Consider the following 12,919-nt stretch of genomic DNA (forward strand, 5'->3'; position numbering starts at 1 on the left):
CAAAGTACCTCATTTACTTCAATGGCAGCCCCCTGTGTTCTAAATTCAAGAACTGTATCTCACCTGGCTTTGTTTGCAAATCTTGCTGTCCTCAATACTAAGCTAAGACCATTCACCCTTGCCTTCTGATAATCTGTTGACCAGTGCTGACTATGAGCAAAGTTCTGGGAACAACTAAATTATGAAGTTTGACATGAGAAACACAAGCACAGGTTTTCTTGGAATAGATTCCCTTGTCACAGCTCTGTAGGCTGCCAAGCTGCAATATAAGGCATACTTCCTCAGCTTCTCTGTTCTTGGCAGTAATTCTTGTGTCTCTTAGTCCTGTCTGAGATGCTTATACTCCAGAACATCTTGATGTTTGTAGAATCACATGGTTTGATCCTTCTTTATATTAGAAGGATTTAAATAGAAACCAAGGAGAGAGCTCATATTGCCATAAATTACTTATTTTTCATCTTGTTTACTTTTTTAATCCCACCCTTCCTCCAAGGACCTAAAGAGTGGTCTATTTGATGGTTCTTCTCCCTTCACCCCTCCCCCCCAGACACTTCTACATTGCAGTTGTGTCATCACTAGCAGTTTGGCCGGGATAGTTCAAAAGGAATAATTTTGTATGGCTAGTTAATGCAAGATTCTGCTTTGGTAAGATGTTGGTACTAAATAGCTCTGCATAGAAGAGCCTTTGCAACTGTTAGCCAAGGACTAGCCATTTGGTTGCTTTGCAGAGTATGGATTTGACAATGTAGTATACATTGCAAATATTCAGAAACTAAAATTACTACTAAAATTTGATTTGTATACAGCTCTTCTAGCTAGGTACACAATAGTGTAATTTACAATTGAATGCTGAAATAACAAAGCCCTACTGTCTAGTAACCAAGAACAATACAGTGTTCCTACTTGTAGGCTTACAGGCTGATACTTAAAGGGGAAAAGTAAAAAATGAAGCGGGGTGGGGGTGGGGGTGGGGATGGAGAAAACTAAGGATTGTTGGGACATATTACTACATATATATTTTTAATTCTTCTGATCAAAAATTGGGGAGAGAGGGTGTACACTGTACTGTATATTGTACACCTTCTCGAATGTATCATAGAACAGCAACAAATTCATAAATGAGGGGTAAGATGATAGTATGACCACAGGCATGTAGCTCTCAAGTACCTTGGTGCTTAAAAAATCTAAGGGGAGGGGGAACCTAAGGGGGCCTTGACCCCACCAAACTGCCACCATGGAAGTAAATGAGATAATATTCATGGGTTCAGAATGCAGTTAACAGACCAGCAAGTGGGTGGAGCTAATGGAACTCTGTGGCAAGGAGGGCTGGGAGAAAAAGTGGGAAATTTCTCAGCTTGAAGAATAGACCTTCAAGACAGTCAAAATACTTCTGCTTGGGGGCAGGTAGGTGTTTTGTTTTCCTGTGATCCATTTCACAGCTTTGTGTTTCGGAGTGGGGGAAAGGTTTGACACATTTAAGCTCCTTATGTGGAGGTTAACCCCCACCCCAGTGACTAAAGACAACTCTCATGTGTGAACTCTCCTGAGGAATGCAGGGGTAAGTTGCCTATTGCAGGGATTCTCAACGTTGGAAGGCCACTGGGGCTGGGGATTACGGGAATTGAAGTCCAGTAACATCTGGGGACCCAACGTTTAGAATCCCTGGCTTATTGAATCTGTTAATCTGCTAATCATTCTATGTGCACATGCACACAATTCAATAAATTAACAACACTCACCGTTAGATATAACCTATTCCATAATGCCCTTCCCTACAATCTGAGCAGATATTGATGAAACCATTGCACTGGCTCTTTGAAAGCCATTAACTCTTGGATCTTTAGGGCTGGATGAAAAGGAGCTGGGACTGAGCACCACCTGCAAAACAAACACAAACCCCAGAAATTGGGGAAAATAAAATTTGCAAATAAAGTAAGACCCAAATTAGAGCAGGGACTCCTGTCTTTATTGCTAATGTTTCTTTTTTCACTATGCTCAGTTACAGGCTAAAATAACACATACGCACCAGGGATATACTCTAGGGATATTTTGTTGTGGGTCCATAGTTCTTTAAACCCTATTACTATGTAGTATTTAAAATCTGAAGCTTTCATCATCCATTAACTGATGGAGAAATAATCCCTACCCCTTCTGCCCCAGCAAACAAAATCTCTCTGTATTTAGCTTCTTGGGCTAGTAAAGACAGCAGTCTGTTATCCTGCTGCTTGTTGTGCAACTTTATCATGGTGAGTGTGGAGTCTGGCAAGATCTGAACCTTACAGCTTGGTTCTCCTCTACTATGGTAACAGTCCCATGTCAATCCTGGCCCATTCCCTATACTTTGCATCCAGTTCCTCCAGAAGAGTTGACAGCAATGCACACTGATTGGCTGTTAATTACAGGCAGCCTTTTGAAAGAAATCCTTTAATCTCTCATTTGGTTGATTCTCAAAGCTGGTGTTAAACTTGCATCTGTTACCAGCCCTACTTGTTGCATTTCCTTTCTCTAAAGTGACCATTGGGAGGATGCAGGAGATAAATTGAGTCTTGTATGGCCATTTCTGATGAAACGGCCAGAACAGAAGGACATAAGCCCAGGGCTGTGCCAAGAGCAGTTTATGGGCTGTTAAGGATCTCCTGACTCTGTTCAGAAATTTAGGTATCCAGTCTTGTTATCCTGACTATGGTCCAGCAGGAGTAATAATACTGCCCAACCATATTTTCCACTTGGAATAACTGATATTTCACATTTGAACATCTATATGAAAAAAATCTTCCCCATAATTGCTGATATTTAGTCATGCCAGATTCTTTATAGCAGTGATCTTCACTATTTTTCAGGCAGAGGCCACTCGGGCAAAAAACAACAACATGAGAGCAATTTCCCACTGTGCTGACCATACACTACTGTGCCTTTCTCAGTGCTGGAGGGGCCCTTTAAGAGAAATGGGGTCCTTTCTTAAGAGCTCTGTAAGGAAAGCTCTGGGAAGGGTTCTCTGTGCACACCTTCCAAGGTGGTGCAGGGCTCAAGGGTGCTCCATTTATCTTAAATGATGACCCCCAAAGCACAGCACTGCACAATGAAGATGGACATATCTGCATGGTGCCTATGCAAGGTATTTACCTTCACACACATGCAATAAACAATTAGTCAAGGAGTTGCACTTAGGTTTGATAGAGACCACCATGGCCCCCAGACCTTACAATGCAGAACACTGCTTTTATAGAGATGTGCATGTGCATTGTGCTATGTAACAGCATCTTGGGGAAGGAATAAAAGCTACTGAAGAGGGATCAGTCCTCAGCTGGTATTCACATCCTGGACTGTTGTGTACCCCTTTGCCCAGAATATCCCCCTTAGAAACTTATTAATCCAGAAATGCAATCAAGAGGCTCAAGAGGTCAAATGTTATAGTCAATCCTATATTGAGCTAGAGACTCCAAAACCCATGAAGTCAATGGGTTTGGGTATACCAAATCCTTGGAGGATAGGGCCACCTGTAGGAGATGATAGTTGAATAGCTGTTCTTGCAGCTTTCTATTTTGCAAACAGGTGAAAATGTAGGGTGGACTCTGTAAAGAGACAGCATATTGAAATATTTTTTAAAGGTTGTTAAAGGGAGATGATCCCAATTGTACTCTGTAAAGATCCCTAATAAGGGAATTAGAGAGCAAAGATCATTTGAGGGCATTCTCGTCAGTGTAAGTTTTCTTTAAAAAAAATTGCCAAAGAGTAGCAACAGATACAAAATTAAATAGAATTTAAGCACATTTTCAGATGACCAATGACTGGTTGGTACTCTCTTCCTGGCCTTGTGAGACAATGGGCATTCAGAGAAGAGACAGACCATTGCTCTCAGATTTGAATCTTGTACCCTTTAGAGAGAAAAAAACTACTTGGAATAGTCATGAGCTTGCAAACAACAAAACAGATATTCCTGTAGAGGTTAACAATGTTCTATTGCTTGACCCTTTGTACAATCACTTTTCCTTAGGTATTTGTATTGGCATTATATGCTGCCTTTAGGTTATATAATGATCCTCAAAGCAACTCTCAACCAGAAAAACAAGATCTAATAAAATAATCAAATATGCTAAAAATTTAGAAGAATAATTCTTATTTCATCCTGCAAATGCTATCGGACAGAATGGTAAGCACTGCCCAAGTGGGAAATGTGGCCAAACTTCTGCGATGAAGTTGCAAAGTGGTGCTTAGAAGAACTCTGGATAAAGAGCAAAAGAAGAAAGGTGACTGGAGTATTAAGGAACATATGTAAACAGACGAAGCTGCATTGAGAATAAAACTATTTCTTCAAATATAGACTTGTTCCAAGTGTACTCTGGCATGCTGGGTATGGATCTTCAAAATGGTGAGCCGCAGGAGGGATCCCCAGGCAGCAGCAATATAGGAAGCTGCTGAAAGGGATCATCTCATCCTGCACGGGAGGAGGCAATGGTAAACCTGTATTCTACCAAAAACACATGGCTCTGTGGTCGCCTGGAATCAACACCGACTTGATGGCACAACTTTTTTATTCTAGTGCTCATGCAGACAGACATGTCCCCTGTATGACCCATTTTCCTCCTCCCTCACCTGCAGACAACTACACATTTAGCCTTAGATCACTAGCCAGCCATTATTTGTGGTCCCCTCCAATCCCCTCTCTTCCCTCAGCTCCGTTTCTGACACACAGGCAGAGGTGCTCTTACCCCTGGATTCGGGCTGAGGTCCAGGGCCTCCACAGCCCCTGCCCCCCCCCCCCAATCCTCTTTAGTCTGTCCTGGGTGGTGTGATGATGCTTAATTTGTAGGGGAGTGGGGCCTCCAAAGGCCTTTAGGTCCAGGCTCTAAAATTACCTAGGTGCATAGGAACATAGGGAACTGCCATATACTGAGTCAGACCATTGGTCTATCTAGCTCAGTATTGTCTTCACAGACTGGCAGCGGCTTCTCCAAGGTTGCAGGCAGGAATTTCTCTCAGCCTTATCTTGGAGATGCTGCCAGGGAAGGAACTTGAAACCTTCTGCTCTTCCTAGAGCGGCTTCATCCCCTGAGGGGAATATCTTACAGTGCTCGCACATCAAGTCTCCCATTCATATGCAACCAGGGTGGACCCTGCTTAGCTATGGGGACAAGTCATGCTTGCTGCCACAAGACCAGCTCTCCTCTCCTAAGACCAGCTCTCCTCTCCTCTGCACACAGGCAGAGGGCTTAGAAAAGTGAGTCTTCTGTCACTTGCACTGGGATATGGAGATGGTAAGGGATAGTGGGAGCCTTCTACTGCTCTGAAAAGATTCCTGCTGTTTCCTACCTTCTGAAAATGCCAATGGAAATGAGATGTATGGTGAGGAAATCTATGTGGGACTGAGTATCCTGCTTGCTGGAGATCTGGGGGCACTCACCACTGGTGAACTAGTGAGTGGATTTGTAGGTGTCTGGTCACCAGCTCGTCCTGATGAAAACTCACTTGCATGGAATGTAGGTGCTGACTTCAAAAGGAGATGGTTCCTAACATTAAATAGAAGGTTGAAAATACCCATGTCTGTCTTCCATTGATCTCAAAAGAAGCGGGATGCTGCTTAATCATTTCTTTTGACAGAGAAGGCCCCTAGGACAGGGGCAGGGTTAGCTTGGATTACTACTAGAAGCAGGAGGAGGGGGGAATTCCTACCCGCATACGCAGTTGGTTGTAGGTCTATTGACCTGTTTCATTTTAGATATGGTAGTTAACTTTTTAACTGTATTGTTTAGCAGTGGAGTTCTTATTTATTTTGTGGACAGATTAAAAATTCATTTAAGACTAAGATCCATGCATATTGTGACCTTGAGAAAGACCCCTTATGGGTGACTGTTACACTCAACAAATCTTTCTACATACTTCAGTGAATGTCTATTGATGGCACAATATTAAGCATTTCAGACACACAGTAGAAAATGATTTTTCACCTAAAAATCTATAGCCTTATAAATTTATATAGGATTTTTTGGCCTATAAATCTATACATTCTGCACAGCTTGAATAGCACAAGGTAGGTCAAGGATCTCAGGGAGGGTGGGCTAGCAGAGTCTAGCCAATCCATTATTGTTCTCTGCACTTAAACACAGCCTGGCAATGTAAGTACATCACCATTTATTTGAAAAGGAGTTCGAATGCTTCCCTCTTTATCCTGAAAGCCATAATAGAAAAATGACTGTGAAACAATCCTTGTGGTATTTGGCCTGGGGGTCAGAACAGGTCCTTGTTTCAAGTACCTTCAAATAGTTTTCAATTTGGAGCAGCCCCTGTAATAAGCATTTCTGTCATTTCTTCACCAAAGAGTCTACACAATTTAGGAAAAATAAACCTCTAAACCCAATTATGCTGTATAGTGCCGAAGGCTTTAGCGTCGGCCTGCCCAGCTCACGGGCATCAGGCTGTATGCCGGGGTGAAAGTCAGCAGGTCTAGGCAGGAACAGGGTGTTTTCTATCCTGCTGCATAATGTGGACTCTCGAGGCTGCCTTTATGAGATTAAAATATTTGATTTTTAATAAAATCAAATGAAACAAGATAAAAGCACCAGAATAAAACTAACTTGTGACAGCAGTATCTCTCAGTTGCTCAGCTGAGAAGGGAAATATACTCCATACTCATAATATTGCTTATTATGCAGCTATCTTAAGGGGCATTTTGCTTATAATAATAGCAATGCAGCTGTTGTGATGGGTGTATGTACTACAAATATTTATATACCTGGTTTTTGACTATAAAGTGGCTTATATTGGATAAGATGGTTCCCTGTCCCCAAAGGGCAGGCTGGTTGGCTGATCTAGCTAGCTAGCTAGCTAGCTAGCTTCTGTATCACAAGAAACCATGGGGTGTAACCCACTGCCTCGGGTGGAGAGTAATTGTGCCCTTACCATAACAGTATTCCCAAGCAGAGCACTTTGCATTTCCTACAGGAATGAATGACAGAGCAGTCATTCACTTTACACTGGAGAAAGTAACAGGATGTAGGAGCATCATGGGTGTGGGATAAATGACTGCGCTCTCTGGTGACCTCCATTAAATCCCAGCCAGCAAAACACAAGCCTGCTCTCATCTATATCGCCCTACCCTGAAGCGGGGAAATGCTTGACTAACAAGCAGGAGGTTGCTGGTTCGAATCCCTGCTGGTATGTTTCCCAGACTATGGGAAACACGTATATCGGGCAGCAGCGATATAGGAAGATGCTGAAAGGCATCATCTCATTCTGAGGGGGAGGAAGCAATGGTAAACCCCTCCTGTAGACTACCAAAAGAAAACCACAGGGCACTGTGGGTGCCAGGAGTCGAAATCGACTTGACGGCACACTTCACCTTAACTGCATTCTGTTCTATATCGCACAGTCCTAAGCAAGTGTCCCAGAAGTAAGTTGACAGTGTTCAGTGGGGCTTGCTCCCTGCTTCCCTTTGGACCAGACTTCTGGTCTGAAGTCCAGTCCTCCACCATGGATGGGTGGCAACGTTCCGCCAAGGACCTGGGTGATGGCTGCACGGCACAGCACGATGATAGCAGCCTGCCCATTGATGCAGCCCAATCTCCTCTGTTCCTTGGCGGGTGCTGAGGGCCAAGTGCAGCTGGGCCTGCCTGTGCAGTCACTGACAGCATGTGACATGAGGGCATGGCACATCATGTGAGGCAAGTTGAGGCAGGGCAGCGCGAGAGGGAGCAGAAGCTGCTGGGCGATTGCCTGGGTCCATGACCGTAAATTTAATAAAGTAAAGTAAAGCTGCTGGGCGAGAGCTCCAAGTGAGCACAGTAGCCACTGCTCGAGTGAGAGTGGCAGGTGGCCACAGCAGCCACCACTGACTGTGAGGGGAGTCAGTAGTGAGGCAGCCAGGCCCCCAGCAGCAGGGGCGTAGCTATAATTGAGCGAAAGAGTTCAAAGAACACGGGCCCCCAGTTCCTGAGGGCCCTCCAGCTCCATCCCACCCCATTTTCTTCATTATCTCCCTCTCTCTGGGGGGCTGCCAGAGAGAGGGATGAACACGGGCCCCCTCTCCCCTAGCTACGCCCCTGCAAGCAGGCATGCAGAACCAGCCAGTGTGTGTCTCCTTTGCTGGGTTGCCCAACTACAAACACACCCACACCTCAGACCATGTGTGAACAAGATCTTCTCATGTTATGCTGGGGGTTGGAGTCTGAGTGCGAGGCAGGGGGGAGTATGTGTGTGTTTGTGTTTGTATATGTATGCTAGGTCTCCAAGAAAGATCTATTGCTTCAAGTGTTATGAACTGTTTTCTGGGTGTGTTTATGTGTGGGAATTATGCTTATCTTCTCTCCCCCCACCCCACAAAAAGACCTTTAGGTTCAGGCTCCTAAATTACCTTGGTGCACCTCTGAAGTTGTTTCATCATTAACCAATTCACAGATGAACATCCAGATGAACTAAGCAGCAGTGCTTCTGAAGAGTTCAACTAACTCAACCGCTCATGCAGTGGGGAGTGGATGAATTTCAACAACCCTTCCCTTCCCTCAGAAGCACTCTATGCCACCCAAAAACACATTCTTTAGGGTTGCACATGGAGTCATCTATCCAAGTGCAAACCAGGGCTGACCCTGCTGAGCAAAGGGAACAATTCATGCTCACTACAGCAAGACCAGCTCTCCTCCCCTGGATTCCAGGTCTTCAGGGACAGCATCCATCTCCCCATATCCTCTGTCAATAAGGACTATGGTGTTTTTCTGGCCTCTCAGTCATAGTGCTCAACATGGCCAACACACCCTGCTCTTAAAAGTGTTTGGTCCCTAGCCAAGTTCCCTGTAATGCTTACAGCTCTTCCTGGAAATTGACAAATTAACAACAAACGAATTAGAGCATATAACAGTTATTAAAAGTTAATTATTTACACAGGCAATTCTCCTCCACTCAGTCACTTCAGTAATTGCAAAATCAGTTTCTCAAAACCAATGAATGTATTTTCCCTCTCAATGAAATGATTCTCCCTCCCCACACTTTGTCCATCTACTTCCTGGATCTCCTCAGCCAAGTCCAACTGGGTTCTCTGAAATTGGGCTTTTGGAGCCAAACTTGATTCCTGCTAATTTCTGAACAAATAAGGCTGTTGCTTCTTTTAAGGAAGACTCCGGGGTTTGCATCAGTTGCAGCTGGAAGGGTTTTAGCATGCTTAGGGTTGCTTTGAGGCTCTCAGCTTACTGTTGGGATACTGGTTTGACATCTGGCCTAATGAACCATTAGTGCAACAGGAGAAGCACCAGTGCTTCTGAAAATTTCAACTAACTTGGCTCCACTGCTGGCTCAGCCAATGGGGGCAAATTTTTACAATCTCCCCTTTACCGGGAAGTTTTCTATGCCTTCCAGACCTGGAAGAGGTCTTCCAGGGAAGGGGAGGTCATCAAAATTCACACACACACACCACTGCGGTGTTAGTCTGGAACTCTTGTTGCACCTGTGCTTCTTTAGTCAGGGTGTCAGTCAGGGTGTGGTGGGGTGTTTTTTTTTTTTAGTATGTGGTGCTATTTCCTCCATTTTGGTTCACTCCAACTCACAGTTTATCAGAAAATGCACCACACACCTGGCACCAATGCTATTGAACACTGTGAACTTTCCTAGGTGGTTCCAGGAGCACTGCTTTTGGGGGAAATAGCTACTTTGGGGGGTCATTATTGGCAGGAAAGTAATGCCAATGGCAACTTCCCTCCCAGGGTTAATAGCAATTTTGGGGGTGCAATTTTTATTGGGACCACAACATGAAAGCTTAGATGACCCCTCCCCACATGCCATAGCCCTGATTCTGATCAGACCCTTCCTTCTATGGCTGCTTTTAGGAAGGAAAAAAGCAAGCACAGTTGAGGTATTTAGTGTCATATCTGGTCTCAGAGACCTTTCCAGACAGTAGTCATGTTCAACATTGGCTCCTGTGATTAGTAGGCAGTATGAAGCCTTTGGATTGACCAGCCACAGTGTGAAAGCTACAGAGCCTGTTCTCCTGTCTTTGCCTTAAACAGAGCACTGGCCTCTGCATTTCAGATCACAACTGGTGGTTTCATCAACTGTCTACAGGCACCCTCAACTAGAAAACACACTTTGTAAGTCTAGACTGAGTTACTGCCATCTATGGTCTCAACCAGACAGTGAGTGCCACAATTGTGTGGCAGTCTCCAGAAATGCTTTTGGATATACTCTTGAACATAGCACACCAATTGAATCACTTGAGCAGAAGTGTATAATTAAAGGAGCATGGGAATACCCTTTTAGTTAAGAGGAGTAGCAAAAAAGGTTCTGCTGCTATGAACATCTAAATCATATTACTTATAAGTATGACAACTGTTAAAATAATAACTTGAAACTTGGTGTGTGTGATTTACCCGATGAGCTCTACAAATGTGCCTGATTTCAAGGAGCTCCGATAAAAATGGCCACAACTACAGTGCAATTTTAACTCCATTAAAAAGTGCATTGATTGATAATTGATATTTTGGGCCTCCCCTCCCCAAATTTTATCCAGGCATCTATTTCTTTCAAGTTTTGATCAAAATGACTGGTGTAATCTGTTCAGGCTTATCTAGGAAGGCAACTTGTTGTTGGTTTGATGAAGTTTGGTTCAGCAGTTCAAATGTTAATATGGCCCATTAAAGCCCATGGCTAGCAAGCACTGGTGAAGTTATGCAGAGTATATTTAGATAATGAAGCTAGAATGCTGACACATTTTGCCAGTACTCTGAGATTTACAGAGGAGTCAGCAATTGGATTCAATTGTAGGTCCAATGCCTATTCTGCTAGTTATAGAATGTGAACTCTTAGGGAAAGAAGTGTATGTGGAATGAACAGGTGGGGGAAGCCACGCCAGGGTGAGAAGTCAGAGCACTCTGGGGGAGAAGTACTGATGGTTCTGGGGGTTAATGGAATGATTTCTGAAAGAAAGAAAGATGCACATGCAAACAAAAACACAACCGCATGCAACACAAACAATACTATGGGACTGTGCAAGTCAGAAGAATCGGAAGCCTATGTCAGAATTCCCACCCCCACCTCCACGAGGAGGCAGCTGACAATCACCCCAAGTAGTATGGTAAGGGAGAGTGTGTGTATGGTGGGGGGGCTTCTTTTAAATTCCAACCTACCACTGGCACAGGGAAAGCTGCGTAGCTAGGGAGAATCTTGGGAGTGCCAGGGAAAGTGAGGAGTGACGCAGGGAAGACTGGAAACGAGCACGGGGTAGCTAGGAAGAAGTGCAGGGATGCCTGAGGGCTGTAGTCCCCCCCCCAGAATGGTTCCTCCCCTACTATAGGAGGATGCCACACATTGTCCTAGTTCTGTATTGTCTTATGAAGCATCTATATTGCTAGATGAATTTTCCTGTGAGTTGGACCCATGACTGTTTGGGTTACATCATTAGCTTGTAGGATGGGTACAACAGTTGGGTGGGGGCCCCTCTTTTAGCACCCTTCATCATCCTTATCCTGACTTAACAGACAGGAGGTTTTATGGTGCACTCCAGTAGCACCATCCCAAGCTTCTCCCAAGCTCAGGGAGAAAGGTTACTGGATGCTCCTTTATCACTGGCTTGCCTCTCTTCTGTTGGGGATTATAGACTTAGAAGATAGTGTTGGAGATGGAGTTCCAGTGCATCAACCTTTTGCACCAACTATCCTAATGACCACTAGGGAGCATTTGGAGCAGAGGTCGCTAGTGAGGGTCTCCTTACCTGTCCCTGGTTTCTTCTGCTCTATGACCCCTGCTTTGACTCCTCAGGTACTTCCTGTAGTGAGTTAGTCCTCTTCCTTTCCTCTTAGAGAGAAGATGGAAACATCTATCTCTCTCCCTACCTATTCATTATGTAGCTGATAGATAGGATAGGTCTTTCCTATCTCAAATGTACTTCACCAATAAATCAATTTAGTTTAGACTACAGTGATCTCCATGCTTGTTACTTAAATAGCTGCAACAACTCAACTCTGCACTCTGTAGCTTCCTTGGCGCTTTGCTAAATAATCACAAACCCCAACAGATGGTCCTACAAACTAGAGCCCCACATGCTAGAGTTCCACATGATCCCACATACTAGAGTCACTAATGTCTTCTATACCCTCTGGTCCCTTCCAGTTCTGTTTGTAAAGCTGAAGCTGTCACACAGAAGAAGAGGATGCCAATGTGCTCTAGCAGATGAAAGGGTCACATGGTACCCCAGACAGGGAGGCACTCCAGGGGCTGGCTTCATTGCCCAGCCCTAGGAACTCCCCTGCTGAATGATGTGAGAGTTCAAGGGTTTTTTTACTCTGGGTCTGGGAATGTAATGTAATTGGTAGAATACAGAAAGGCAGGGTTTTTCAAACTTAGATTGCCCGATGTTGTTGGGCTGTAACTCTCATCATTCCCAGACACAAAGGCTGGGATGATGGGAGTTGTAGTCCAACAACCACTGGCAACCCAAGTTTGAAAACCTCTGCAGTGAGGTTCAGATGCTTCCTAAGGCAGTACAGGATAGGGGTATGTACAGAATGGGCAGCGGCAGTGTGGTTTGAATTCAAACCAAATTCAAACCGAACCACTGGTCCGCGAACCAGTTTGTTAGAACCGGCCAGCAGTTTAGTTTGTGCTGTCAAACCAGTCAAACTGGGCCAGCCTGGTTCAACCCAGTTCAAGTGCCTTGCTTGTAAAGGGGGATTGGGTAAGGGTTCCCATTACTTGTAAAGGGGAATCCAGTACAAGCAAAGGGGAATTCCCTACCTAAAAAGGGGTTCAGGGAAGGTGGACAAGAGGGCACGTTACCTGCTGTGATGGCAGTTCTGCAGCAGCAGCAGTGACCCCTCTCGGCCCCGCCGGTGCTTCTGCACCATGGGCTGGTAGGCAGCCCATGGTGTGTGAGGGAACCCCGGCAGGGCCAAAAGGGGCCATTGCTGCTGTTCCTGCAGAGCCACCATCATAGCAGGTAAGG

The sequence above is a fragment of the Hemicordylus capensis genome, chromosome 5 (assembly GCF_027244095.1).
Source record: "Hemicordylus capensis ecotype Gifberg chromosome 5, rHemCap1.1.pri, whole genome shotgun sequence".
NCBI lineage: Eukaryota > Metazoa > Chordata > Lepidosauria > Squamata > Cordylidae > Hemicordylus > Hemicordylus capensis.